Raw genomic sequence first — 7,207 nt, forward strand, 5'->3', positions numbered from 1 at the left:
AAGGAGAATAATGGTTACTCTGTTTATTTGAATAATACCTTCAATGGTCTTACACCTAAAATGAATGGTTTATTAAATCTCGATCGTAGTGATACACATGTTCATGCCAAAATATAGTAATGATAGTACCACCTACTTGTGGCACTGCCACGTAAGTCATATCGGTATAAAACGCATGAAGAAGCTCCATATTGATGGATCTTTGGGCTCACTCGTTTTTGAAAAGTTTGAGACATGCGAACCATATCTATTGGTGTATATGCATGAAGAAACTCCATGCAAATGGACCGTTTTGACTCACTTGATTTTGAATCACTTGGGACATGCAAATCATACCACACGGGCAAGATGACTGAAAAGCCTCGTTTTCAGTAAGATGGAATAAGATAGCAACTTGTTGGAAGTAATACATTTTGATGTGTACAGTCCAATGAGTGCTGAGGCATGTAGTGGATATTGTTATGTTCTTACTTCACAGATAATTTGAGTGGATGTTGAGTACATTTGCTTGATGAATCATGAGTCTGAATTATTGAAAGGTTCAAGTAATTTTAGGGTGAAGTTGAAAGATCGTCATGACAAGAGGATAAAATATCTATGATATGATCATAGAGATGAATATCTGAATTACGAGTTTGGCACAGAATTAAGACATTGTGCAAATAGTTTCACAACTAATACAGCCTGGAACACCATAGTGTGATGGTGTGTCCGAACATCATAACTGCACCCTATTGGATATGATGCATACCATGATGTCTCTTATCGAATTACCACTATCGTTCATGGGTTAGGCATTAGAGACAACCACATTCACTTTAAATAGGGCACCACATAATTCCGATGAGATGACACCGTATGAATTATGGTTTAGAGAAACCTAAGTTGTCGTTTCTTAAAAGTTTGGGGCTGCGACGCTTATATGAAAAAGTTTCAGGTTGATAAGCTCGAACCCAAAGCGGATAAAATGCATCTTCATAGGAAACCCAAAACAGTTGGGTATACCTCCTAATTCAGATCCGAAAGCAATATGGATTGTTTCTAGAATCGGGTCCTTTCTCGAGGAAAAGTTTCTCTCGAAAAGTTGAGTGGGAGGATGGTGGAGACTTGATGAGGTTATTGAACCGTCACTTCAACAAGTGTGTAGCAGGGCACAGGAAGTTGTTCCTGTGGCACCTACACCAATTGAAGTGGAAGCTTATGATAGTGATCATGAAGTTTCGGATCAAGTCACTACCGAACCTCGTAGGGTGACAAGGATACGTACTACTTCAGAGTGGTACAGTAATCCTGTCTTGAAGGTCATGTTGCTAGACAACAATGAACCTACGAGCTATGGAGAAGCGATGGTGGGCCCGGATTCCGATAAATGGCTCAAGGCCATAAAACCCGAGAGAGGATCCATGTATGAAAACAAAGTGTAGATTTTGGAAGAACTACTTGATGGTCGTAAGGCTGTTAGGTACATATGGATTTTGAAAGGAAGACAGACAATGATGGTAAGTGTCACCATTGAGAAAGCTCGACTTGTCGTTAAGATGTTTTTCGACAAGTTCAAGGAGTTGACTACGATGAGACTTTCTCACTCGTAGCGATGCTAAGAGTCTGTTGGAATTATATTAGCAATTACTGCATTATTTATGAAATCTTGCAGATAGGATGTCAAAACATTGTTTCCTCGATGATTTTTGAGGAAAGGTTGTATGTGATACAACCGGAAGGTTTTGTCCATCCTGAAATATGCTAATAAGTATGCAAAGCTCCAGCAATCCTTCTGAGGACTGGAGTGAGCATCTCGGAGTTGGAATGTATGCTTTGATGATGATCAAAGATTTTGGGTGTATACAAAGTTTATGAGAAACTTGTATTTCCAAAGAAGTGAGTGGGAGCACTATAGAATTTCTGATGAGTATATGTTGTTGACATATTAATGATCGGAAATGATGTAGAATTTCTGGAAAGCATATAGGGTTATTTGGAAAGTGTTTTCAATGGAAAACCTGGATTAAGCTACTTGAACATTGAGCATCAAGATCTATAAGGATAGATCAAAACGCTTAATAGTACTTTCAAATGAGCACATGCCTTGACGTGATCTTGAAGGTGTTCAAGATGGATCAGTCAAAGAAGGAGTTCTTGCCTGAGTTGTAAGGTATGAAGTTAAGACTTAAAGCTCGACCATGGCAGAATAGAGAGAAAGGAACGAAGGTCGTCCCCTATGCTTAAGACATAGGCTCTACAGTATGCTATGCTGTGTACCGCACCTGAAGTGTGCTTTACCATGAGTCAGTCAAGGGGTACAAGAGTGATCCAAGAATGGATCACAGGACAGCGGTCAAAGTTATCCTTAGTAACTAGTGGACTAAGGAATTTTCTCAATTATGGAGGTGGTAAAAGAGTTCGTCGTAAAGGGTTACGTCGATGCAAGCTTAACACCTATCCGTATAGCTCTGAGTAGAGATACCGGATACGTATAATGGAGCAACAATTTAGAATAGCTCCAAGTAGAACAGTTATTTGGAATAGCTCCAAATAGAACGTGGTAGCTGCATCTAGGAGATGACATAGAGATTTGTAAAGCACACACGGATCTGAAAGGTTCAGACCCGTTGACTATAACCTCTCTCACAAGCATAACATGATCAAACCCAGAACTCATCGAGTGTTAATCACATGGTAAATGTGAACTAGATTATTGACTCTAGTAAACTCTTTGGGTGTTAGTCACATGGGGATGTGACCTTGAGTGTTAATCACATATCGATGTGAACTAGATTATTGACTCTAGTGCAAGTGGGAGACTGTTGGAAATATGCCCTAGAGGCAATAATAAATTGATTATTATTATATTTCCTTGTTCATGATAATCGTTTATTATCCATGCTAGAATTGTATTGATAGGAAACTCAGATACATGTGTGGATACATAGACAACACCATGTCCCTAGTAAGCCTCTAGTTGACTAGCTCGTTAATCAATAGATGGTTACGGTTTCCTGACCATGGACATTGGATGTCGTTGATAACGGGATCACATCATTAGGAGAATGATGTGATGGACAAGACCCAATCCTAAGCCTAGCACAAGATCATGTAGTTCGTATGCTAAAGCTTTTCTAATGTCAAGTATCATTTCCTTAGACCATGAGATTGTGCAACTCCCGGATACCGTAGGAGTGCTTTGGGTGTGCCAAACGTCACAACGTAACTGGGTGGCTATAAAGGTACACTACGGGTATCTCTGAAAGTGTCTGTTGGGTTGGCACGAATCGAGATTGGGATTTTGTCACTACGTGTAAACGGAGAGGTATCTCTGGGCCCACTCGGTAGGACATCATCATAATGTGCACAATGTGACCAAGGGGTTGATCACGGGATGATGTGTTACGGAACGAGTAAAGAGACTTGCCGGTAACGAGATTGAACAAGGTATCGGTATACCGACGATCGAATCTCGGGCAAGTACCATACCGCTAGACAAAGGGAATTGTATACGGGATTGATTGAGTCCTTGACATCGTGGTTCATCCGATGAGATCATCGTGGAACATGTGGGAGCCAACATGGGTATCCAGATCCCGCTGTTGGTTATTGACCGGAGAACATCTCGGTCATGACTACATGTCTCCCGAACCCGTAGGGTCTACACACTTAAGGTTCGATGACGCTAGGGTTATAAAGGAAGTTTGTATGTGGTTACCGAATGTTGTTCGGAGTCCCGGATGAGATCCCGGACGTCACGAGGAGTTCCGGAATGGTCCGGAGGTAAAGATTTATATATAGGAAGTCCTGTTTCGGCCATCAGGACAAGTTTCGGGGTCATCGGTATTGTACCGGGACCACCGGAAGGGTCCCGGGGGCCCACCGGGTGGGGCCACCTGCCCCGGGGGGCCACATGGGCTGTAGGGGGTGCGCCTTGGCCTACATGGGCCAAGGGCACCAGCCCCAAGAGGCCCATGCGCCTAGGGAACCCTAAAGGGGAGAGTCCTAAAGGGGGAAGGCACCTCCGAGGTGCCTTGGGGAGGATGGACTCCTCCCCCCTCCTTAGCCGCACCCCTTCCTTGGAGGAGGGGGCAAGGCTGCGCCTCCCCCCTCTCCCCTGCCCCTATATATAGTGGAGGGGAGGGAGGGCAACCATACCTGAGCCCTTGGCGCCTCCCTCCCTCCCGTGACACCTCCTCCTCTCCCGTAGGTGCTTGGCGAAGCCCTGCAGGATTGCCACGCTCCTCCATCACCACCACGCCGTTGTGCTGCTGCTGGATGGAGTCTTCCTCAACCTCTCCCTCTCTCCTTGCTGGATCAAGGTGTGGGAGACATCGTCGAGCTGTACGTGTGTTGAACGCGGAGGTGCCGTCCGTTCGGCACTAGGATCATCGGTGATCTGAATCACGACGAGTACGACTCCATCAACCCCGTTCACTTGAACGCTTCCGCTTAGCGATCTACAAGGGTATGTAGATGCACTCTCTTTCTACTCGTTGCTGGTCTCTCCATAGATAGATCTTGGTGATTCGTAGGAAAATTTTGAATTTCTGCTACGTTCCCCAACAATGGCCAATATCATTTTGCTCCTTTTGATCTCCATCTTCGGGGCTCCATGATCATCATCGTCACCGGCATGACACCATGATCTCCATCATCGTGTCTCCATGAAGTTGTCTCGCCAACTATTGCTTCTACTACTATGGCTAACGGTTTAGCAATAAAGTAAAGTAATTACATGGCATTGTTCATTGACACGCAGGTCATACAATAAATCAAGACAACTCCTATGGCTCCTACCGGTTGTCATACTCATCGACATGCAAGTCGTGATCCTATTACAAGAACATGATCAATCTCATACATCACATATATTATTCATCACAATCTTTTGGCCATATCACATCACATAGCATACCCTGCAAAAACAAGTTAGACGTCCTATAATTGTTGTTTGCATGTTTTACGTGGCTGCTATGGGTTTCTAGCAAGAACGTTTCTTACCTACGCAAAAACCACAACGTGATATATCAATTGCTATTTACCCTTCATAAGGACCCTTTTCATCGAATCTGATCCGACTAAAGTGGGAGAGACTGGCACCCGCTAGCCACCTTATGCAACAAGTGCATGTTAGTCGGTGGAACCTGTCTCACGTAAGTGTACGTGTAAGGTCGGTCCGGGCCGCTTCATCCCACAATACCGTCGAAACAAGATTGGACTAGTAACGGTAAGCATATTGAACAAAATCAACGCCCACAACAACTTGTGTTCTACTCGTGCATAGAAACTACGCATAGACCTAGCTCTGATACCACTGTTGGGGAACGTAGCAGAAATTCAAAAATTTTCTATGCAACACCAAGATCAATCTATGGAGTAATCTAGCAACAAGAGAGGGAGAGGATGAGCATGTTCATACCCTTGAAGATCGCTAAGAGGGAGCGTTTCAAGAACGCGGATGATGGAGTCATACTCGCGGCGATTCAAATCGCGGAAGATCCGATCTAGCGTCGAACGGACGACGCTTCCGCGTTCAACACACGTACAGCCCGGGGACGTCTCCTCCTTCTTGATCCAGCAAGGGGAGAGGAGAAGTTGAGGGAGAACTCCGACAGCACGACGGCGTGGTGGTGGTGGAGCTCGTGGTTCTCCAGCAGGGCTTCGCCAAGCACTACAGAGGAGGAGGAGGTGTTGGAGGAGGGAGAGGGCTGCGCCAAGGGAAGGGTGTACTGCTGCCCTCTCTCTCCCTCACTATATATAGGGGTAATGGGGGTGGAGGAGGCGCCCTAGGGTTCCCTAGGGGAGGAGCGGCGGTCACAGGGGAAACCCTAGATAGGTTTGGGCGCCCCCACCCCCTAGGAAACTTGCCCCCCAAGCCGGGAAGGGGGGCTGCCCTAGGGGAGGCGCCCCCACCTCTCCTGGTTACGTGAGAGGGGCTGGGAGGGGCGCACCACCCCTTAGTGGGCTGGTTTGCCCCTTCCCCTTTGGCCCATGAGGCCCTCCAACACTTGCCGGGGCTCCCGAAACACCTTTCGGTCATGCTGGCCATAGCCTGGTACCCCCGGAACACTTCTGGACTCCAATACCCTTAGTCCAATCTATCGATCTTCACCGCCGGACCATTCCGGAACTCCTCGTGACATCCGGGACTCCGAACAATCTTCGGTAACCACATACTATTTCCCATAACAACTCTAGTGTCACCGAACCTTAAGTGTGTAGACCCTACGGGTTCAGGAATCATGCAGACATGACCGAGACAACTCTCTGGCCAATAACCAACAGCGGGATCTGGATACCCATGTTGGCTCCCACATGTTCCACGATGATCTCATCGGATGAACCACGATGTCGATGATTCAATCAATCCCGTATCCAATTCCCTTTATCTAGCGGTATAGTACTTGCCCGATTCGATCATCGGTATCCCGATACCTTGTTCAATCTCGTTACCGGCAAGTCTCTTTACTCGTTCCATAACACATCATCCCGTGATCAACCCTTTGGTCACATTGTGCACATTATGATGATGTCCTACCGAGTGGGCCCAGAGATACCTCTCCGTTACACGGAGTGACAAATCCCAGTCTCGATTCGTGCCAACCCAACAGACACTTTCGGAGATACCCGTAGTGTACCTTTATAGCCACCCAGTTACGTTGTGACGTTTGGTACACCCAAAGCATTCCTACGGCATCCGGGAGTTGCACAATCTCATGGTCTAAGAAAATGATACTTGACATTAGAAAAGCTTTAGCATACGAACTACACGATCTTTGTGCTAGGCTTAGGATTGGGCCTTGTCCATCACATCATTCTCCTAATGATGTGATCTCGTTATCAACGACATCCAATGTCCATGGTCAGGAAACCGTAACCATCTATTGATCAACGAGCTAGTCTACTAGAGGCTTACTAGGGACATGGTGTTGTCTATGTATCCACACATGTATCTGAGTTTCCTATCAATACAATTATAGCATGGATAATAAACGGTTATCATGAACAAGGAAATATAATAATAATAACTAATTTATTATTGCCTCTAGGGCATATTTCCAATACATTCTTCAGCCCATTTTCTGTTATAAAGTCTGAATACCTTCGGGAGTGTTCGACGTCATGAGTTTGGCCTTATATACATCAGCTCCGAGTCATGTCTTTGGTCAAATGTTGGGTTTGCTCGGCTCCTGGGTTTGCCGCCTTACGTTCCGTTCTTATC

The sequence above is a fragment of the Triticum aestivum genome, chromosome 2B (assembly GCF_018294505.1).
Source record: "Triticum aestivum cultivar Chinese Spring chromosome 2B, IWGSC CS RefSeq v2.1, whole genome shotgun sequence".
Classification (NCBI taxonomy): Eukaryota; Viridiplantae; Streptophyta; class Magnoliopsida; order Poales; family Poaceae; genus Triticum; species Triticum aestivum.